The 24501-nt window shown below is 39.1% G+C and overlaps 1 long non-coding RNA gene across 2 annotated transcripts in view; it reads left to right on the top strand.

Moving 5' to 3' along the window:
- Nucleotides 1–4222, top strand: part of LOC117942472 — a 17718-nt gene extending 13496 nt beyond the window's left edge. Inside the window, exons 2-3 of one of the 2 annotated variants that reach the window (XR_004656129.1) lie at nucleotides 2744–2901; nucleotides 3112–4222. This is a non-coding gene — a long non-coding RNA (uncharacterized LOC117942472). Of the gene's footprint in view, nucleotides 1–2743 lie in introns of both variants that reach the window. The other variant, XR_004656130.1, reaches the window with a different exon arrangement.
- The last annotated feature ends 20279 nt before the right edge of the window (nucleotides 4223–24501 follow it).

The raw sequence follows: 24501 nt of genomic DNA, 5'->3' as shown, positions 1-24501 counted from the left end.
CCCCCCCTTCTCTCTTTTTCTACCAACTAACAGCCTCAAAATCGTTTTTTATTTGTTCAGTTCGGTGAACAAACACTAACCTGGAGCGAGTTAGTGTCTAGCTGGTAAGCTCGAAAAGGGGCTGCAGGCTTGCTCTCCATTGTTCGGCTGCATCCCAGACTGTCTGTACACTGTGTCCCCATGGCCGAGGCAGAAATAGGGGACAGACAGACAGACAAACAGCTGATTGATAGAATTTTTTGCAAAAAAGAGTATGTGCTGATAAGTGTCGTCAAATCCAGACACAATGGAGATGATGCGGTTTGCATATGCTGAATTCCGAACATTTGAGACAGATTCAATGAAAATGTTCTTCTGTGATTGAGTGGTGGCTCTTTGGGAACCTTTAACCCAGCAACTCGAGGTGTGTCAGTCAGTTAAAGCTGTAATGACACCTGCTTTACTGAGATCCTCTACCAATAAATCTTAGAGATTTACTAGTCTAGATTTTGGTTTCAGTTCAGTATCCCCAGATGGTCTAAATTCAACTTTTGTCACACAAAATATCTGTATCAGTTGATTCCAAATGCCAGCAGGCAGCGCTTGATTGATGGACGTCTATTTTTTGTTAAGGTGGACTGTGAAAGATGCATCCAAAAAGGAGTGTGTAATAGTTTGAGTGTATGTTAGAAGGGTATGTTGGATGGGTTGCTGCAGGGTTACGCCCCATAGTGCCTCAGGAAAATGTTTTGCACGTTTGGATAAAAATAAAGGTTAAAATGTTGATCAGAGACATTGATGAGAGAGTGAAAAAAACATTGAACGAGGCGACAGAAGGCTACGATAAGCCTACACATCTCTTTGTGGCAGCAGGGGTAGTTTCTCTCCGTGTCACCATTCTGCAGTTTTTTCTGCCACTCCCTTCGACACACTGCCTCGGCTCAGCTGCAGGCGTGTGAAGCACGCTCATCAATAATCAGAGCTGGTCAGCGCTTGTGTGTGTTCTCACCGAAGTATCTGTCAGCATGTCTGTAATGTCTGTTTTGTGTGTTTAGCAGTTCTTCCCACTGCAGAGGGGTTCGCTAATCTTTCCTTCCAGTCTGTCGGTGAAACAAGATGGCGTCGCAGCTCCACGTGGGCCCTCCCGCGCTGGTTAACACCCATTACCGGAAAGCCATAAGAAAACCTGGGGCGTATTTACTCGCCACCTAGCTGAAATTGTCAAGGCGCTTCTCAGTACTGTAGCTTGGCTGACTTTAAGACATTTACGATTTGGGGCAGATCCAGTGTTTTCATTGTTTTCTTGTTGTTTTTGTATGTGTATCAGCTGCCAAACTCTTGTCTGCAATTTGACCAGTTTTAAATGTGCTAGAGGGGTATGTTTTCAACACGATATAGCATGATCGGAGGAGCCTAAGACCCAAGTGTGTGCGTGTGTGTGTGTGTGTGTGTGTGTGTGTGTGTGTGTGTGTGTGTGTGTGTGTGTTAGTGTGTGTGTCCTCTCTGGGTCCGGCTGAGGCCAGTTTAAAAGGAGATTGGGGAGAGTGCACACAGCCACATCACTCCAGCAGATTAACTAGACTACACATTATTAATCTGAGAGACTAATGTCACCAACAATGTGTCAGCGGATACACACACACAAAAATACGTGGTTAAACCGCTGCACTTTTTCTCTTCCTTATAGTAACCCAGGTAGTGGTGACTGGAGGTCGCGGCTGAGCCGGTCTCCTCTGCAGTGTCACTGTTGCCCTGCAGGTCATGTTGGGTTTAAAGACAGGCTGGAAATCCCCCGATGAATCCACATTTAACCCCTCACTGCCACGTCAACCGAGAAGCTAAAGAAACTTTTTTGGTTGAAGGAGGAGAGCTTAAGCAGGTTAGCTGCGGTTAACATATTGGATCATTTTCTGCCTCAGCAGCCTTAATACCAGGAAGCTATGCAGTTGTGATCGGCTATTGTGTGTCTGCACAGGGAGATTTGATTTGGGGGTTTCAAGTTGGTTTCTTATTCTTTTTTTCAACTGTTTTTTCAAGAGTTTGAGGAACTTTATCTGTAATCTATGCGATGGTGATGGGCATGTCACGCAGCAGCTGGATGAGAGCAAGATAAAACACCAACAAATCTTACACAATTTGAGACTTTAGACTATATCTGAGTTGTTTAAGAAGATGTTAAAACATCTACATACCTGTAGCACCATAACAATCTTTGAGACAATATGGAAATGTTTTTTTTCATGAATTGTACTTTTTTCACAATTTTTTTGTCTAGAGCTGCCTAGAGTTGATTGATCAGTTGGTCGATTGACGAATTAAAGTGTCACAGCAGCAAAAGGAAGTACAAGACGAGGTGCACAGTATTTATAAAAAAAAAAAAAAAAGCTACAACATACATTATGTTTTTAGTCTAGAATTTAATTCTATTTTGTATGGCTTCATGGGAATCCTAATTAGATGTTATGTTTAACAACAACATAACATAAGATAACACCATATTCTTCCTTGTTATAAATATAGCAGTGATGTGAGAGAAGTACAGTAAGCCCCATGTTCAGAAGTAAGTAAATAAATTGAATTTCACTTGACTGTCAATTCTTGTGATGCATATCAGTAGAAGTTCTAAATGAGTTGTGGGGGTTTTCGAAGCAGACATGTAATCTGTCATGTTTTATATTTTTATCTTTGGAGTTCATTTTTTACCTTTTTAAAGTCACAAATCTTTTACAACAAGATTAATTCTTCGGTGTAATTGTTTCTGCAGAGCTGCCAAGACGTAAACATCCTCTCAGCTGACCACGAAGACCTCGGACAGTAAATGGACCGAGAAGAAGAGACAGTTGACAAGCAAGTTCTCAGTAGACAGGGTGCTTGCAGTAATTAGTCCATATGCTCTGAAATTGGATGTATCCATGGTCCATGGTTAAAGGAATTACTGTACCACAGTAATACATTTAAGGAATATACCTATACCATAAATACAGTTAACATTTAATAAGTAATTATTCATTTTATTGGAAAATAAAACTGCAAACTTTAGAAGTAGGCCTACCACTGGGGTGGGCTGCATGCACTGTACTGTCCTGTATCTGACACAGCTGTTAAAGAGCTTTTTCTTTCTCTCTCTTCCAGCCCGTTAGACCAGGTCAGGACACGTCGGGGAATGGCACACCAACATGAGACGGATATGACAACCATACTGGAGCAAGCCTCAACTGTTCATTTACATGCATACTGAGATACTGAGATGTCTTCCATAGTAATTGATGTATTTTCCTTTGTAAAATATATATATATGTAATGCTAATAAAATATTTATTTAAAAAAAACTCCTTTTGTATTATTCCAAGAAATGCACCATTCTAAAATGGTGTCAGCCTTATCATATTAAGTATGCTAGTATTTAATATGCTAGGCATAGCTATTTTTACGTATTTGCCATGTTAACATTTATGTTATCATTTGTTTTTTATTAATAGCAGGCATCATATTAACACTAAACACGTTATGTGATAGTATATTACAAACAAACATTTTAGTGTACACTATTCTGGGAAATAGTGCCTCATGCTAGCCTTGGTCTACATACACAGTGTTGAGTTGTAGAAGGCTCTTTAACCCTTTATAACATACATTATACTATATGATAGCAAACTCAAAGCTAATATTCACATTTACACTATTGAGTGATATTGCTCTGTGTTGACAATTTAATTAGTAAGCATTAAAGGAAGACTAATCATGCAGACTAATCAACATTATAGCATTCATTAGGAGAGTAAAGCTCTATGCTATGCCATTTAGAAGACATTTCCATCCTTGTATGTTGTATGATGCCGCAGATTATCAATCCATGGCATTTATTCCAGTTCATTCAAGTTGTTCAGTGATGACGTGTCTATTTGTGGTGTCCACTTAACTTCAACCTGCCTCCTCTACCTCAGTGATTCACCACATTTCCAAGAATGACTTTCAACACCCAGAGATTTCCTGCCTCGACTTGTTATTGACAGCTTTTGGTTTTACATTGGATAAATTGGCAACAATCAGGCTGGTACAGAAAGAGAGTTAGTAACTTAAAAAAGGGAAATTTTCTGCCTAAAAAAACAACACAGCCATGCCTCACAGCATATCCTTTAGTCGTAATGCATTATGGGAAATTAGGGCTACTGTAAAATAGATAGCTCTTGCTTATCCTAAGCTTTTTTATGAAATTAATTATTGTACAAAGAAGCCCTACAATACAAAAAAACAAACAACTGATGTCCATTGTATGCTATTGACCAACTGAAAGGTTTTCTCATATGATTCCATCGTGCTGTTCTCTAACATCAAATAATCTACATTTGCTTTTATAGATGTTTAGGTGAGATTGTAATACCACACACCATATTTACAAACCTCACGCTGAGAGAGAGACTTTTTTCTGTATTATGTTTATTGGATTTAGACAATGTTCATAGTCCTTGGTAAGCGACAGACGGCAGCATAATATCCAGATGTGTTGTTTAATCTGTTGAAGAAGATAAACAATAAAATTGTATCTGTTTCATAATTGGTAGTTTTGTCCTTTAATTCCTAAAGGGTTGACTTTTTCCAAATTATTTTTGCAACAGTACGCGAATATGGAGGCCAATACATGTAGAACCTTGTGTTCAAATGAAATGTGTTATGAATTTGTAATGTCGAGAGTTTTATAAATTGTTAGTTTTTCAATAAAGACAGTGAGAAATAGATATTGATGCCTAGTACTGTATTTTCACTCTTTCTGCCTACAAAAGATATGTAACCCTTTATGTATAAACCAGTAAAAATGTATTAATGGGTTTCTTTATATAAAATGTGAGACTATTGTTATTACTACATAAATCCATATCTGACAGTGCAGACTGTACCCATTGATGATGTTATAACTTGAACTCAGTCTAAATAAGTTTGAAAAATTGCCACTTTGTTTGAACACTTTAGTGTGTTGTTGCAATGGACCACAAGCAGCATTTTAATTATGTACAACATGAGAAATGCATGGTTTTAATAGGATGTATTGATGCATACTTTTGAAATGAGTTGCTATCTCACACTTAAAGGTCTGTGAGTATTTCCCATTTGTGTCAAATGTGGGAGTTGTCCGGCTCAAGTGCAAAAGGTTTCAGAGCAACAAAGAGAAATGATCAAAAACAGATAAACCTCTCTTTGAGTGTATTTCTAAAAGCTACAATTATTATTAACTCGACCAAGACGATTGGGATTATTGTAAGATACGATTCCAGTCCATAAGGCTGTCTGATCAAATCTGAAAAAAAACGCCAACCACGATTGCTGAAACAAAGATGTAGAGGCACAGGGAGTGTACTGACGGCACAAAGCTGAATCTCTATCACATTTTACATGATTTTTTTCAATCATTTGCTGTCTCTCGCGCTCTGTCCCTCCATCTCTCCCTCGCTCTGGCTGGAAACCCATGCTGAGATTTGGCTCACACACACTGGAGCTCTCTGCAGCTGAAAGTAGGCCAAAAGCCATCTGAGGACGGGGCTCAGAGAGAGAAAAAGGGAGGCAAAGACGTGCGGGTGATGGAAAATCAAAACGATAAAGGACATGAAGAAGGAGATGATATCATCTCCTTTGCACATTAAATCCATTTGATTTATGGCTCTTTTTTTTGCAAGTCATCTTTTAAATCACACATCACATTTTGTTATGTCTTGTTACAAATAGGCTCTACTCAACGTGTGTTTTAGGGCTGATATTGATCTTTTTTATCTTTAATTATGACGTGTCAATACACTGCCACATTTAGACAATAATATTTAATAAATTCTGCACAGAGAACAATACTGATGACATTCCTTGTGATTGTTTAGGCCTTTAAAGGCCTTAAGCACCTGGTTTTTGTTTTTAAATGTACTACTTTTCTTGCATTAAGATGACTGAGCTAAAACACTTCATAGGTTGGATTTGATAGATATCAATGACATTTTAATATCCGGTTCATCTGACTTTAACTTGACTTGAGTTTGATTTCCAGCTCACAGAAGAATTCCTTTTACGTCAATTTAATTTGACTATTCCTAATTATGCACTCAACCTCTAAATTATATGATTTTATTGCGTCCCGACAAAATTGTTTTACTTGCATTAACTTTAGATTTAGCTAAAACTATTCCCTTTCCTGAGGAAAGAGATAATTGCTAGTTTGTTTCATAATTCAATTATTCATAGAGGAACATAATCTCTATAATTATTAGGTCATTATTATGGTCTACATCATGTAATCTTTGTCTCAGAGCTCATTCTCATTTCACTAAATTAAGTAAGACTGGGTATTCATTCATGTTAGTACAGCTCTTCTTCTCTGCACTGCTAACTCCGAGTATGCAAAGTCCTTCCAACGCACAATGTGTTCCAACATATTAACTGTCTTTACATTTTATTATTGTAATTCAATAAACCATCACTGTTTTTCTTCCTCTCATACAGTAAATGCCTCTTTTTCAAACTCATCCTAAAACATCCTTTTTCATATTTACAATAAGCTAAAAACATTTTGGGGGAATATAGCTTACACCACCTGAATACATTTTTTGATCATATTAACATTGATATTAACATCAAAACAGTTATTATTATCATTAGTTACAGATATTATTGGTTTTATATTGCCAAGATTTATTTTCAATGTGTTTTCACAGCTCAAGGCAAAGCAACTTTATTTCTACAGAACATTTCAGCAAAAAGGCAAAACAAATTTATTAAATTGAATATAAAATTAAAACAAGATAAATATGATTAGACATGTATAACACCCAAGAATAATAGTTATAGTGCAGTGTGAGAAATTAACAAATACTAAATGGCATTGTCAAACAAAAAAGGCCAGTTTTCTCTTCAATATCCACTCATGACAGCTAAAGCATAATTGGGATATTGACGATTACTCCAAATTTGATATTTTGGGCTCATGGTGAGTACATCATGGTTTTGGTTAGGCAACTAAATAGGTAAATGTTAATCAAAGGTTATGGTCATGGTAAAACTTTGAATATTAAACAAGTATTTTCACTTGAACAAAAGGCATGTTGTGCTCCAATGTCAAAATCAATAACTTATGATAATAAAAATGACACACTATTTCCTTTGTTACTGAATGTTGCAATTGATAATAATGGATTTTACGTCTCCATGGTATTTAACCCTTTAATTTGAAAGAGACAAATTTGGATTCTGGAAAGGTGAAAAGCTACTGAATGGCATTATTCAGACTAGAACAACTGCATTATAAGGGGGAAATAATACACTTTAAACTAAATACGTTATTTTTTAAATTGCTAAAATACAATAAAATGCCAAATGCAAAATCAAGTCAAGTGTTTATGTTTTCCCCTCACAAAAATACCTAGTACAGCACTTTGATTTAGCTTTGAAAACTGTGTGGCATTTCCATTACTAGCAGTTATGAAAGTATAATTGAAAGTGCTTTTTGTATTGTCCAGAACATGCTGAAATGTGCAGTATGTTGATTAAAAGAGAACAATGTTTTTTACTTAATTTGTTTTCAAATTAAATAAACATTTTTTTAAACACATCTGAGCCTGACCTGGATCAATACTTACGTTTATGGCTCAGTCCTGGCAGAGTTATGGACAGTTTTAGGGAGTTTGTCCATGTTAATAGATTACCATTACATGATTGTACGAGTATGTTTTAACATGCAATTAAGAAAAAAATTCTTTTATGTTTTGAGTTACTTTGTTTTAAATTGTACATATTTCTTCAAACAGCAGTGGCAATTTTGCCATTTGCAACTCGATTCCGGCAATGTCATCGGTCATATCGGACAATTTTCTAGATTTTTTTAATACTTTATTCCAATGTTCTTTCACCCCCTCCCAGACAGTTGTTAACACGTCTAAGTCCATTAGACATTTCCTTTTTTATACATGTACAAAGACATTAACATCTAATAATAATAACTGCAAAACGCCAAAACAAAACCAGAAAAAAATTTAACGTTAGCTTATGAAACATTAAGAAGAGTATGAACAAAAAAAATAACTTAATACGACACTTGATTTAGAATGAATAAATATTATATATGAAATAAATATTACAAAAAGTCACTATTGTAGAAAACAATATAAAATTAAAATGGGGAAAAGAATTGGAAAGGACGATGTCAACAGAAGTAAAAGAGTCATTCAGTCAGTAGAAACCTTCAGACACATCACAGTGAAAATACTGGAGGGAGTTTGCCAGAAAAGTGAGCATTGAATACTTTTTAACGCCATGAATATGGGAAATATTACCCCTTAGATGGGATTAGTTGCTGGAGAGGATGTGGGGAGCAAATAGAAAACTATATACACACATTCTTCACATGTTCAATATTAAAAGCCTTTTGGGAAGAGTTCAAGAAAACGTATATATTGGATTTAGAAGGACCTCTGAAACATGAAAATACTTTGTGTAACATTCAAGAAATTATACTTTTTAGAAGACATGCGTCTTTTCATACGTGTGACTGCCATGGAATGTGACGAGGACTTGGGAACAGCCAAATCCACCAAAGTAAATTCATGGCTGTCAACATTAGAGCAAACTTAAGAAATGGCAAAATGAACCCCCCCCCCCCCCCCCCCCCCCCCCCCCCCCCCCCCCCCCCCCCACACACACACACACACACCCACACACACACACACACAAACACAATTTTCAACACAAAAAAAGTGAAATTAATACGTTCCAATGGAATTACTCTGATCAGCGGATTGCACTCGTGGGGGTGAAGTATGTCCACTGAATCTTTTCTTCTAATGTGGTGAACTTTGACACGTAAATCTGCAGTGATGTAGCCATAGCTGAGGGGAACTGAGGAGAGATGATGGAGGACACTATTGTAGTTTATTATCTGTGTTGCACCATCAACTTTTACTTAATGCCTCTATAATTAATTCTTTTTTTTAATTAACATGGTATCAAACAATGTGAAGTGGGTTACAGCTCATTGTTCAGCTATCTGAAGCGCAATTTTGACTCGTGGTGTTGTTTTTAGGCCACAGCAGGCAGCTGTGTTCACAGAAAAAGCTCTAAAAACTCACTGAAACTGCTTTATTCAGTGTTTTACTGTTCTGTTTCTTTGTAGAGGAGGAGACATCAGTGGATAATTCGGCCCTCAAGGAAAACTCCTGATCGATGAACACTAAAGCATTCCTAACTGGGAGAAACTGACTGCATTGTTATTGTTTCAATTGAGAAACACTAAAAATGCAAATAATTATGTATAGTATGTTTAACCATGGTTTGTTTTTAATATATAAATTTACAAAATACATAAGAAGGAGTGTGGGGGACTTCCTGAGAGGTGGCCTTGATCTGGTTCTGCTACGGCCCTGGTCTAGCCAGGCACAGGTTGAGGATTTGCTGTCATTTCACACCATACAGTACACACAGGACTGTATGGACCGGAAAGTGGGATGTGTGGGCCACAGTTGGGTCATATGTAAATTAGCTCTGGTAAAAAAAATGTTTTTAATATACTTCACCCTCAGCCCAGTGAATTCCTTCACACATGAAAAACCAAAAGCCTTTCCCACAACTGGTCTCTCCAGATGTAATAGGCTACTTGAAAAGACATCCTTCTCGCTTCCCATCGAGATTCATTTCCCCTTCTCTCCTTGTCTCTGTCTCTCCCTTTGGCTTTCAAGTAGTTGCAAAGGCTCTTCTGGATGTTAAATACAGTTTCATTTCAGCCAGTTCCTGCTGTAATGAAACTGTAATGATGCCCATTCACCGCTGTCAGCCCTGCCAGAACAAACCCATTGACCTGGAGGTAGTGCATTGCATGAAGGCCCGGTCCCTCCAGTGCTGAGCGATAGAGAGATACAAGGTATGAGAGAGAAGAAGAAAACAAGAGAGAGAGAGATCTCAACCCAAATACCACCCACATCTTCATATCTTATTTCTCATCCACCGCCCCCACCCATTCTCTCCACTTTTCTCTTCTTTTCCTTTACACAGCTCTCCAACTCGTCTTCTTTTTCAAAACATACAGATGAAGATACACATACTAAGTCTTCAAATGGGTGCATGTGTGCACGTGGATATGTATGTGTTTATTTTGCTCATGCTGAACTATGTGAGCAGTGGTTACAGTTGAGTGAGGGAGTGATATTTTCCATGTACAAGGGCAGGACTATCCATTTCATATTGGAATAGCTGCTTCCTGTTCCATAATCATTTCCACCTTGGCCACAGCAACCGTTTCTCTGTGCTACTGTACGCAGAGGCTCCCTCAGTTAAACTGTATACATTGTACAGTAACTGAGTTATGGGGAAATTCCATTCATTCATTCATAAAGCTGATAAAAGAAAAGTCAGCAGTTCTCAGGGTCTTGGTTATTCTTCCTCTGCCACTCTGTTCTTTCTGCTTTAATGTGCTCTTAATCTCACGTTACACTGTTGGACAATTAGCAACCATTTTGATTAACTGAGCATTAGATGTGGTTCAGGGTTGGACCAGTGTTTCTGTTTGTCAATGTGTGGTAATAATGGGCTATTTAGTATGAGATATCAGCCTGATAGGGCTGAGAGGTTGCTGCTGTGTACCATAGCTACAGCATTGATAAAGTCTTTAAAACATGACATTATTATTACGTTATCTATTTATTTATCACACTATTGTTCAGTAATGTTGGGCTGTTGTTTGTTAGTTAGTTATAATCTAGGTAGTTTATTTCGTGTAAATTAATTTCAAAAGGTAGTAACACATCCCTGTGTGTTTTCCTTGGCATTCAATTACAGTAGTTGTGTTCACTTTTTAAGGGTTTGTCAAAGGCCCAAACCACTGTTTTTTATACAAAGTTGCCCATTTAAAACTCAAATTTTTTAAAGATCGCCAACAGACAAAACACTCCGCTTTGAGTAACAGTTTGTGTCCATGTGCTTTTTCCACAAAAAGTAAAACTCCACTGTTAAAAGTTCTTAAAAAAATATCTACTTTTTCTCTCTCCCAAAACTCGAGAATCTATGAATATGCAAATGTTGTAAGTTTCACAAGTCCTACTTTGCTGGAAAGTCCATCTTTAGCGTAAGTGCACTGGAGGCTTGCATGCCCACATCACAATTGGCTTTGCAATCTTTTTTGAGTGGGGGGGTGACTTGAACTTTTTTGTTTTTTTAAACCTTTCTACTTGGTTGGTTTCTGAGTGTGTTTCCAACCTTGCAGGCTGCAATTGGCTTCCATTAATTGATTTATTTTAAATGTGTTTATTTAAACAAAAGAAAGAACAAAAAGACAGTTAACTCAAGATCCAATGCAAAAGAGGATTAGGGCCACATGTTAAAAATGTATTTGAGTTCTGACTTTAAACTCAGAACTCAATGCATTTTTTCACATGTGGCTCTGATCCTCTCCCGTGACTTAATGTACTGGGTTTTTTCTTGAGATTTCAACCCATCAGGTTACTTTTGATAAATCAAGCTGTGACAGCTGGTTGAATCAGCATGACTTGCCTCAGTTATCAGCAGAGGAATCAGATAGATTGGACAGGTTGATTGCTACTGAGGAATAAAGGGTGACGTGACAGATACAAAATTAGTGAACCCTGACCAAACAGGATTCATGAAAACGAGACTAGCAGCAGATAATGTTAGACGCCTTCTCCACATTGTTGATGCCGCAGAGGACAGTATGAATGTCTCTCTCTTGAACAATGAAAGCCTTTGACAGACTTGAGTGGCCATTTTATGGTAAGTCTTTGAGGTGATGGGCTTGGGTAACACTTTCATCCTCCTGCCAAGGCTGCCCCTTGGTTCCTGCTTTATTTGTCATTTCTCTAGAGCCACTGGCTCAAGCCAATAGATTATGGTGTCACCAATATAAATTTGTGTTTTGGTCTTTTTAGAAAACCCATCTCAGTCTCTTCCTCACCTTCTATCATTATGTAAGTTATATGGAAGCTGGTCAAGCTTTAAATTTAACTCAAAGTCTACACTTCTTCATTTAAATGACTCTGCCTGAAATTCAACCATCTCTGCTAACATCCCCAATCTTCAGTTCAGATATTTAGGCATTGAGAGTTTTCCCTGATTAAACCAAATGTTAAACATAAATATTCTTTTGCTCTTAACAATGTTTTGAAAGATATAGAGGAATGGATGGGTGTCCCCATGTGGATTCAAGCCTGTATCTCAGTGGTTAAAATGAATGTGTTACCCAGAATTCATTTTGTGAGCTCCATGCTACCTCTCTCCCCTCCTGCTGGCTATTTGCGTAAATTACAATCCGCGGTATCTAAATTTCTCTGGAAAGGCAAACGGCCGCGATTAAAGATGTCTATTCTACAGAGAAGAAAAGAGGATGGTGGCCTCTCAGTTCCCAAGTTTAAACATTATTTTTGGTCTTTCATATTGACGCTCCTCTTCTCTTGGTTGATTAGATGCGTCTGTTTTTCTGGCGTAACCTAGAAAATGCTATGACAGAGGTCTTTGGTCACTCCATGATGTTCTTTTTGCCAATGTTTCTAATAATCAGTGCCAGCTACGCTTTGACCTCATTATCTCACATCTTATCAATACTTAGAAACATGGCTGAAACATACTGCCATATAGCTTGTGACTGGCACACTTTTCCCTCTATATTCAATAATACAGCACTCCTGGTAGGTGGAAGGCCCATAACAGCCCCACAATGGGAACAAAGGGGAGTTCATTGTCTAAAAGACATTTTTAGCAAGGTTGCATTGTTACCTTTTTCTGATTTGCAGAACGCATTTAATCTACACGTTCTTCTTTTTTCTTTTACCTACAATTAAGATCAGCACTTAAGGCATAAAGTGTCCCTTGGCAGACGACTTTGCCCATCCACTCCAAGTTATTTACTGTGCAGCCTAAAAACTGTGGTATAGTATCTAGGCTTAATCAGTTCTTAGTGATATCTGGCCGCTTGGCCCTTCCTACTGAGGCTATCTGGGCATACGATCGCCCGGGCCTGAGTATGGATCTCGACTGGCATGATGTGGGCCTAGCATCCCGGAGTTATCAAGCAATCCAGACATTCAGCGGAATCACTAGAATTTCATTCGTAGGACATATCTTACCCCTGTGAAAATGCACCAAATGAAAGTAATTAACAGCCCTTTATGCACTTTCTGCACAATAAAAGCACAAGGTTTATATCTGTATATTTTAAGTATATCACAGACAAAGTTTTCATTTCAATTAGAATAAATGTCAGACATTAGAACATGCTGCAAAGCATCTGTCTTCCTATTATATTGGATCACCCAGTTTAATGGATTATACTGTATGTATTAATTTATGAATTCATATACATTATGAATTAGAATCTCTATAAGAATGGTCCTTTAAGTCTTTCTTAGAAAATCAAATAATTTGAATTTTGACTTTACATTTAAGTTGCTGTTATCCCTTCTTACATGAAAAATAAAAACATTATCACATCCATTTTAAAGACACTGAAGAATATTGTTGGTTCAGATGTGAAGTATCAGTATTGGCCTTTATAAACCCATATGAGCTGGATCTTGCTGTTGTAATGTGATTTGAGGAGAGGCAGCTCTTTTGGGGTTTTACCTCACTTTATTTGACGTCAACGCTCTCTGCTCCCAAAGGTTAACAGGAGGCCTGACCTCCCTGTCCGACCTCTCTCCCTCTCCCTCTATTTCTCCCTCGCTGAAGTCAGATCCCTTCATAGTAAATGACAGTAGGAGTAGCGGATTAGAGCCCACTGTTGCCATAGAAACCAGAAAGCAGATCTTTGTGCTGTTGTGTTTTCTCTCTATCTTTCTGTCTCTCTCTCTCTGCTGGTAAATGACAGTCAAATCTGAACTCCGTCGCCTCCCTTCCAACCTCCCTCCCCTTTCACCCACTCTCAGTTCTTCTCTCCTCTCTCTGTGATCCTGCTTTTTTCCCCCTTCTCACACCCTCCTTCCCCATTTTTTTTTAACTCTGGCTCTTCGTCTCTCTCCCTCCCTTGCCTCCTTTCTCCGTACTACCTCAGCCCCCATACTGCTTCTTCTCAAAGCTTAATCCGCACTCGCTGAGCCGCAGAGTGCTACACATGCAGAAAGCAGGGTCACGTTGAGTTTATGCTTGTGTCTGCGTGTTGTTTGCCGCCGTCATATCTGTGGAATGGGGCTGGGTTGAACTACAAGTGATTATATGACGAATGGAGGATGGAATAATGCACCCCCACCACTCAACCCCATTTCCCCAACCTCCTAACCCTCCAGCTGCCAATGCTATTGTCATGTGGATGCTCCTTCTACTGGTTCCTCCATCCAGAACATCCTGATGGGGTCCATGTCACTTTTAAGTTTCAGGGGGAACTTTGAGTGTTCTTTCCAGCAGCAAATAATGTCTCATCAAAGCCGGGATTAAAACGTTCTTTTCTCCTCTTCGTCTTTTTTTTCATGGAGGAGCAGCTTTGGTTGCTGGGAGATTTAAGCTTATTAGCTTTAAGAGCAGGGGAAGGGAGTTTTTAACTGATGTATGGCAGACTTCAAAGATGGTTTAATCTGTCAGTACACATGCCCTGAACAGGCTATTTATACTGGGAAGCCGTGTTCTTCCAAATGACTTCCTCTAGCTATACCCACCGTAGCTCGGGGTTTTCTGTTTGTTAGAATGTCTAGACAGCTGAGATGGCTCTTCTTTGCACATTAACACTATTTCCCCTAGCTAAACGAGTTTTTTGAGCTGTTGTGTAGGATGAAAGTACATTGTGTTAGATGTACTCCATTGTTTTGTAAAATGTACTGTAGCGTTACACCCTTTCGCACAATTGCCACTGAGTTTTGCCAGTGCAAGCGGGAAGTTTAAAGGCAAAAATGGAATTGAAGCAGCTGTTTTTTACACCCCTAGTAAACTTGTACCCCTTTTTCTACGTTTTCTATATATTCATTCCAAGTTCAGCTGTTGTTTTACCCCATCACAATATTAAGACGAGTGTCATTTTCACTTCCCGTATTTGTTCCTGATCACCACAAAGAGCAGATATCACCATGATTGCTAGCCTTCATTATGGATTAGAAATGCACTTACAATCAATCCCTGTTAATACACAGCCCTGATTCATCTTTTCATAGCAGGAGGCCTTTAATGATCACTTCCATGAAAGATTATGGAGTTATACTCTGGATTAGTGTGAAGATTCAGGTGCAGAGTTGATTTCAAGGTTCATTGGCTTTGCAAAGATGTGTGGTTATGGTTTGACTTCTTGGGGGGGCAAGGTGGAGGCTGGGGTGTGGCCTTGACCAACTGCCACTACCTCATAAGGGGCAAGATTACAGATCGGCCCATCTGAGCTTTCATTTTTTCTAAGGCAGAGCAGGATACCCAGGGCTTGGTTTACACAAGTTAGAGGGTGTGGTTCAAACAGTGCATGGCCTTATGTACACTCCGACTGAAACCAATTGAATCTAGTGGTGAGTTGAAAGCAACACCAAGGCTATCGTTGTCACCGTCCACATTAATATTAAAATCACCTACAATAAGTATTTTGTCTGAATTAAGGACTACACCTAATAAAATCTCATAAAAATTCAGAACATGGTCCTGGAGCTCGGTGAATAAAAACAAATATCAATGGCTGTAATGTTTTCCATGATAGATGTTGAAGGTTAAAAACAAGGCTTTCAAACGAATTATGATTTAGTTTAGGTTTAGGATTAATTATCAAGCTTGAATCAAAGATGGCTGCAACTCCTCTGTATGCACAAGTGACTCAACATTCATTTTAGTGATCTCCGATTTGCGTAATCGGGGATCCTTACCACGTACATGAAGTATGATCTTATGTTACTTACGCTCTGAACATGCACGACCGCGGCTGCTGGAGCCGCCAACTTCACGTTTGCCAGTATAGCGCTCCCAATTACCAGAGTTGGCTTCTCAGCCGGTGTGTTACTAAGTGGGGAGAAACTGTTAACAAGGCGAGATGTTCTGAGATCTGAGATGTTGGCGGCCAGCCATTGGCTCCGATTTGGTCGATTTCGGACAGTAACCCACTCGCCCGGCTGCTCGGAGTGCGCCCGGGGGCTGCTAACAGAAGCTACAGTGTGTTGGCATGGATTCCATGGAGCTGAGCCATGCCTCAAACTCAATAATGCTCACCGCCCGGGCAGCAAATATACTACATGTTTTCCATGCACCGTTATCACTAAAGCAGGCAGAGGAATAGCTAAACATTTGACACACTGAGCAAGAGAGAGCAGGAGGACAGGAATTAGCCATTGCTAACAGCTAAGCTGGAGTAGCTAACAGTGTTCTAACAATTGAGATAAGCAAAGGAGTCTCTGTAGGATAATGAAACTATAAGTGCTTGAGAATAACTAGTGTGCAAATACAATCAAGCACTTAGCCACCAGATTGAAGTAATTTCAGTGTTGAGTAAGTTTTTGCTGGAGCAGAAAAGTAGTGTCCGTGAATGCCTATGCCTCTGCCCCGTTGATGCGGGCTCTAAGCAAAGCAAGTGTAGTTTAATGCACACCACTTATCTCCAATTCCAGGCACGTAGCCACCAGATTTAAACAATACAGCAGAGTTCAGTAATTTTTTGCAGGAGCAGAAAAAATAGTGTCTGTGAGATTGAAGCACCGGAAATGAGACAACACGCTTACCATAAACGTCAGCACCTCAAACGTGATGCCGCCTTAGTCCAAAATGTTGACTTTGCCCAGAAGCCTTGCAATCTGTTTACGGATATACATTTTTGTATTCTATGGGAATAAACCCTTTACATAAATACAACAAAAACTGAAGCCTTTCCTCAGACAATGATCTGGAGTTCTATTCTTGAATTGCTGTTGGAGATAGCATGAACTTTAGTTATTTAACATTGAGTGTGACATTGTGATTTCATGCGTCTGACAGACTTTGTGTGAGTTATGTGTCACATGTCTACGAAGAGCTGTTAAGTGCTCTGGAAATAGAATGCCGTCTTCATCCACCCATCTATTTCTCTCTCTCACTCACACACACACATACACACGCACACACACACACACACAAACACACACACACACACACACACACACACACACACACACACACACACACACAAAACACACACATATACACACACAAGCAGTTTTGTTCCCAAGCATCGTATTCCATTACCTTCTACTATCTGATTAACCTTACATTAGTATGTTGTATGTCTACTTTACTCTTTGACTCTAGTGAAATCTCTTTCATAGGTACCACTCTCATCATAGGTACTCATCTCTCATTTCTGGGGCTGGCTCATAGTTTTTTTAACACTTTAGTATAAAGTATGCAGCGTATTCATAAGAACCTAATATTAGCAAGACATTCATTTAATAGTTCCAATAGTTGGAAGTTTTTACAATCACATTTGCACTAATTTAAGAACCTCAACATAATTTTTCAAAACAATAGACACAAAACTAACAACCAATGACTAGAATTCTAACACTTGTTTCAATTGCTTGGATACAAAACACATAAACCTAAGATAATTTGTTCATTTAACAAAAAACAACTGTTCAATATGACACAACTTCACATCAAAGTATTACTACTTCAAAAAGCGATCCACACATTACATTTCAAATGGATGCATTTATAAATGTATCCATTTCATTACAGTGATCTAACTATCAATTGATACAACTATCAACTGTTAAAATGCAAAAGAACTGTTGCATTACTCTTAATGTATAGTTGTATGGAGACAGAAACAATATTCGTTTAATGTTCAGATCATGATATATAAATATATGTATATATATATGTATTGTACCACATTGTTCGCCATGTCCAAAGGTTGTTTCCAAGATTGTTGGCTAATTGCGATGTAGATGAGAACCTGTGGCCAAATCCACATGACAGAGTTGATGAAGATGTAGAAATGCAGTAATCACTTCTTTGTTTTGCTTTTTACGACACAAGCAAGTTGAGGAACACTGCATGTTGATGTTTTACAGTGGTTAAGTTAGAAAGAACACTGCAGTATATTCTACATAACATTTCAAAATAATATATTCATGGTGAACATGACAAAATGGTGAAAATACAGCCATTTCACTGTAATATCCTTTATAAAGAGCTGCCGAATAAACAGTTATTATAACCCCTGAAAGAATGGGCCATGCTAAGGCAGCGTATTGCTGCGACCCTGACAGAAATATTCTGCTCAGTTCTAATTTTTACACAATTCTTTGCAAAATATTTAATGATGATGACATATTTTCTAAATTCACGCACCCACTTGTCACCTCTGCACTGGTTTCTTTGGTCATTACCACTGCAGAGAACCACTGTCACAGTCAATGATACATTAAAAACAAATGAACTACTTTATCCCATTCACTAATGAGACAAGTGAAAACAAGCCTGCTATTGCTCCTGAGAACTATTAAAGTGCCTAGTGAACAATTAAGCTGAACGCGGATGTAATGTAAATCTGTATGTTGGCCTCTAGCAAAGGAAAAGTTACTGTATATGCCAAGAGTTTCCTGACTAAACTACCTTTTATATCATGGTCAAATCATATTAGCCTCTACATTCAAATATACAGAGTTTGTTCTATAGCTGCGGTCTACATCTCATTTCCCTGAAAACCAGTCGGAGGACTCTAACAAGCAGAGGTGCCACACAGTGACTGAGTTATGCGGCAAGGTGGCATATGGTGTCTCAGAAGGTGTGAGACCAGATTTAGCTCCTCCATATCTGATGGCTGCTCTGGTGGGGGTTAGGGGTGTGGAAGACGAACTCTGTAATAGCTTTGTTTAACAGAAAGTATAACATATTGTGTCCTGGCTTAAGACATACAGACATACAATTGTCTCTGACATTAATAAGAAAACCTCAAACTCATTCTTAAATAATAAATTAGAAAGATGGAGGACATTTGGCAGCAAGGATGGAGAAAGAGGCCGAGAAGGGGTGGATAAAGAAGAAAAAGTCCTTCAGGGAAAAGGGAGGTGCAGTGAAATTATGTTAATCAAGGGCAGCACTGCAGCACCTGCCCAACATTTCCCTTAACTCTTTGTGGTCTGGCAAAACTCAACAGAATTTGTTTGGGACACACTTTACTTCAAGTAGGCTGAACAATAAATATACGCTTTTGTCTCAATTATTTATGAGAGTATTTCTTTCCTATTGTCTATGTAGTAATGTTCAATTAAATTATACATATTTCAGTATAAATAAATTCATTTTGTGTTAAAGACGTTTGTGAGAGGCCGTGAGCCTCGGTTATCATCTAGGCACCCCCTATAGATCACTTAGGCAACATACAGATTTGTAAGGCATAATGGATTCTCAATTGAAAAACTTGGGAGACTTAAGGGGCCAGCATGCTTCTTCAGAAGTACTTCATGGTCGAATAGGTTTGGAAACTCCCTTCCCCCTCATCTTTCCAATGTCAGATTAGGGGCTGTGTCCGACTTTCCAAAACCAATCATCCGACATTCACACTTATTTCACATTGTGATTTGCCAGCATTGCGGACAAAAGAAAGGAGTCAGAACGTTCTTTTTTGAATACTTCTGTCACCTGCAACACTATGAACCGGCCCGTCGAGATGAGCCAGGTCTGCGCAGAATCGATCACCGGTGATCACCGCCCAACGCATGTCGGTTCGATTGGTGTCCGACTTGATCCCGACTTGCTCTGACGTCATGCACACGAAGGCACAAGGCGGCCGCAGGCTTGAAACGCAGACAGCGCAGTTGCTTTTCACCGACTGCAAGACCCAGGCGGTGCTGATCTAACAGCTGACTGGTTCAGAACAGATGCAACACGATGACGTTACAAATAAACTTTGTATTGTTTTTGAATTGGAGGGATTTTAATAGCCGTTTGTCTGAATTGAAGGCTTATTCTCTAAAAATCATGTGTTATATGGCTGATAGTTATCTTTAGAAGTCAGAGAGACTAAATCCATTAAGTTTACATATCATCTACAATGTGTTGTTTATTAAAATCAGCAACAGATTGTGTGTAGCGCATTTTGACAGCGACTCTGTCATAATTAAACTGGAGACTGAAGGCCGCAGGAAATGGCTGTAATCTGTCCGATTTTGACAGCAGATTTTTATCAACGCCCCCGGCTGCTGCCGCCTGCTCTCGACTTCTTTACAAGCGAGGCGCAGTTCATCTCGAACAAGCCCAATGTTTTCAAGGAGAAACTGTCTGAAAATGTGAGCCATTATTGCGATGTCAGGTATGAACTCGGTCTTCAAGTTTAGCTGTTCAGAACAACTATAAACACTTTCAATTTTCTGACGTGGTCGGACAATATTAACCTTTCAAGCCAACCAACTACCTTAAAGGGACACTTTGCCAATACTTTGTATCATAATTATGTTGGTAGTTTGTGTAAAAGAACATTGTTGAACTTCCTTCTGTCTTACCAGTGACCAGGTCTCCCACAGGCCAGCAAAAAACGTCAGATGATTTGCTGTTGCTGTAACTCCAGAATGAACCTCAGCATATTGACAACAAGTAGCCTAAATGTAGAAAGACAGCCACCCCTCCTTCTCTCTCTCCTTCTCAAATTTAGACTGAACTCAGATTAAACTGTACAACTAGACAGTGCTGATCAAATATAAACCAAGATTTGGTAACTGTATTGTCTATTTCTTGCCTGAAATGTTTTAGACATGTTTTAAAATGTTGTACATGTTTTTTTATTAATATTTCAGAGCATTGTGCAGCTGAAAAACAATTTTGTGAATTCATTTGTAAACAGGACATGGGCGCCAAACTGTTGCCTGTATTGCAAAAAAATAAACACTGAAAAAACTTGGATGAAATTCTTCAAATTAGACTGCGCTGATTAAATATAAACCAAGATTCTGTTACTGCGTTGCGTATTTCTCAGGCGCGATTTACTACTTGCAGAAGGTCGTTTTTAAACAGTGTCCTCAAATCTCTAAAGACAGAGCTGGGATATAAACACTTGGTCATTTTTAGAATTCTTTTAAAATTGCTTCTGAGGTCAGTGTAGAGGTTTGTTAGTGTGTTTGTTGATTTGTTGATTTGTTTGTCTTTCAGCAGGATTACAGAAAAACTACTGGTCCCCATCTATCTATCTATTTATCTATCTATCTATCTATCTATCTATCTATCTATCTATCCATCTATCTATCTATCTATCTATCTATCTATCTATCTATCTATCTATCTATAATAGGGAAGTGTAAAATTCACATCAGTGGAACATACCTTTCACAACAGTGAACCTGCAAACAACAAGATACACCAGATGTCATGTGCCACAGTCGGTGTGAGCAGCCATCCCTTAGGTGGAGTTTTCACGGTTAAACATGTGAATTGGGGCGGCGTCTAGGTCCCCCAGTGAGTCTGCCCCGTGTTGGCTGGGTCCCACAGCAGCCCGGGTTCGACTCTGACCTGCGGCACTTTGTTGCGTGTCATCCCCTCATCTCTCTACCCCTTTCATGTCTATCCACTGTCATTTTCAGATAGGGAAAAGGCCCCAAAAATATCTTTAAAAAAAAAGAAGTAAATCAATAACAGTCTATTATAACTCTACAGAATCAGGAATTTTAGCGTTATGGACAACAATTACAGTGTGTGTGTGTCTGTGTGTGCACTATTATGGATAGCCTAAACATGTCCTTTTTTCACTGTGAACGGGACTATATTCATAGACTTTCAAGAAAGAGCTTTCCATATTTCTATGCAGTACAGCGATTTAAGGAGACTATATGATGGTTTTACAATATCTTCAACATCACAAAAGATGGATGTTGGAAATGAAGGTCAAGTATATGTGTGTGTGTGTGTGTGTGTGTGTGTGTGTGTGTGTGTGTATGTGTGTGCATGTGTGTGCGTGTGTGTGTGTGTGTGTGTGTGTGTGTGCATTGTGTGTGCATTGTGTATGCGTGTGTGTTCGTGTGTGTGTGTGTACACATGTACAGAACCAGGCTGAGAATGATGTGTGTGGCAATTGGCCTCCTTTTGATCTCACCCACTCCCTTGTCCAATTTCAAAAGAATCCCCTAAGAAGAAAAGTGTGTGTGCTGAAGGGGAAGGAAAATAAGGTAGGGGAAGGAAGAAGAAGAGGAGAAGGAGGAGGAGGAGGGGGTGAGGACCACTGAAGTGTGAAGAGTGTGCAACTTTCTCCCACTGTCTTTCATTACTCTCTTGCCCTAAGAATGCTATTATGTCTGTGGAAAGTGGGAGAATGAGTAGGGCTTCTCTCTCTCTTTCTCCCTCTCCCTCTCTCTCACTCTGTCTCTCTCTCTCTCTCTCTCTCTCTCCCTCCGTAGTTTCTTAATATAGGAAGCTGGTTCCCACAGGGTGAACAATACGTTAGCCAAGCGGAGCAGCATTGTCTGAGGGGAGGATTTGGTGGAACTGAAACTATACGACCATACAGGAGCTGCCTATGGCTGCAGGGTACACACAAGCTCTATAGTACAGATGAAGAAACGACGATTCAGCTTTCGCAAAAACTATTCCAACTCTACATGTTGAAGCCAATAAAGTTTAAACTAAAGTTCAAAATATACAAGTATTCCAATTAGAGTTTTGTTTGTGTCATTATGAATCATAAAAACTCTCTGTTGTATCCTTCTAAAGGTGTGTTCAAGTGCTCAGAATGTCCGCCTTATGTCATTCACTTAAATTTGACCATGTGTGTTTATCAGCCCCAAACAGCCAATATACCAACTGTATTCAGCTGTAGACTGGCAAACAACAGAGAAAACTGATATATCACCCTGCAAATAACTTGAAGCTGACAGATGCGGTATGTGTTGGGCAGCGTGTACACATACATGACTGCATACAGACTGTGTCAATACAGCAGCTGCCAAATCACCTACCTTTGTGCTTATAGTGGCAAGAAATTAATTATTAATTCCTAATCAAAGTTTCAGTAATAGTTTTCACCTGAAGTATTCACTTTTCTTGTAACATGTTTTGTGTGTTTGGTAATTGAAAGATTTTAAAATAAACCCTGTATGCTAAGTCGAGAGTACCCGTGTGACTTTTACATGGATACAAGTTGTTTATGTGCATGTAAATTATTTAGAGGCAAGTGGAAATGAAAATAGAATAAGGATGAAATGTTTCACTTGTTCACACAAGTTTGTAATAAAGGCCCAGCTGGTGACTCCAGGAGTGTTGAAGAGGACATGTTGGTGTGTTGGAGACGAGCTATATGATACTCTGTAGCACACACTGAAAGCTCTTTACAAAGACCAACTCTGACTTTCTCTTTCTTTCTTTCTTTTTCTCTCTCTCTCTCTCTCTCTCTCTCTCTCTTTGTCTCTCTCTCTCTCTCTTAGTTTTACACTGCGGATCACAACAGCCAGATCAGAGACGAGGCAGGGCCAGCCAGTAATAAGCCATAAGGCTGATACACAGAGAGGATCACTGAAGTAGGAAATTACAGATGCTATCAGCCAAGTGCAAGAACATGCCTTTTTTCTACTCCCTCTCTCCCTCCCTCCCTCCCTCCTTTTCTCCCCCTTCCTGTGAGTCTTTTGCTCTGCTCTTTCTTCTTCTATGGGCTACTGCACAAACGGCAGTCAGCAAGGTATGCAACTCTCCATTCACAGCAGCCAGCAAGGGGTCCCTTACTTCACAGGATTTTGAACCCCCACTCTTCTAGGTCGCCTCCCCCTGCCAACCCCTCGCGTCCACCTCAAACGCTATCTCGCCCCACACAGTGGATGAGCATGACTTTAAATGTGTGTGTGTTTGTGTGTGTGTGTTTTCAGCCCCATGACCATAACCTTCAAAACATAAAATGAGTTGATTTTTGTCTAATCATGTCATGTCTTTATGAAGACTGTAGTTCCTAGAAACATTAGAATGTGTACAATTTCTGAAGGTAAAAATAAAATAATAAAATGCATTTTTGTTTATTTAAGTCTGTACACCTGAGGGTTTGTGGACATTTCCAAAATGTCTATACAGTTAAGGAAATGTCCTAACCCTTTCTAAGATATTTTCTGTAACTCATGAAAGATTTGAAGGAGATTGTTTCTCTGGTTACCTGATCCAGTGGGATAAAGAGTGGTACCATTGTACCGTGCTATCATTATCCAAACAAAGAAAACTAACCAAACTAGTCTTTCTTTTTTTTCCGTCAATCTGTTTTCTGAATGACTACAAACCATCATTGCAAAAATTGCAAAGCAAGCGTAACACATTCTCATGTCTCATTACCTCACAGTTAAAAGGAAAGTTAAGTCTGTCAGTGAAACGGCAGTTTTTTATGGAGCATTGTAATTATGGTAAGCCACTGCCCAACTTTAGTGCTGAGCTGATACAAGTTCTTATCTCTCTTTTGAAATTGTTTGTTCCAATTTCCCTTACATGGTGTATAATAGGAAACATGACTAATAAGCCAAATACTGTGTGCATGTCCGCAAATAAGCATGCACGCGCGCACACACACACACACACACACACACACACACACACACACACACACCATCTTTCCCTTTCATACAGTTCTTTCTGTTCTCTTCACTGGCAGATTTCTTCTTTTTTTCA

The sequence above is a fragment of the Etheostoma cragini genome, chromosome 3, assembly GCF_013103735.1.
Source record: "Etheostoma cragini isolate CJK2018 chromosome 3, CSU_Ecrag_1.0, whole genome shotgun sequence".
NCBI classification, from domain to species: Eukaryota; Metazoa; Chordata; class Actinopteri; order Perciformes; family Percidae; genus Etheostoma; species Etheostoma cragini.
This window is presented reverse-complemented; position numbering and strand designations above follow the sequence as displayed.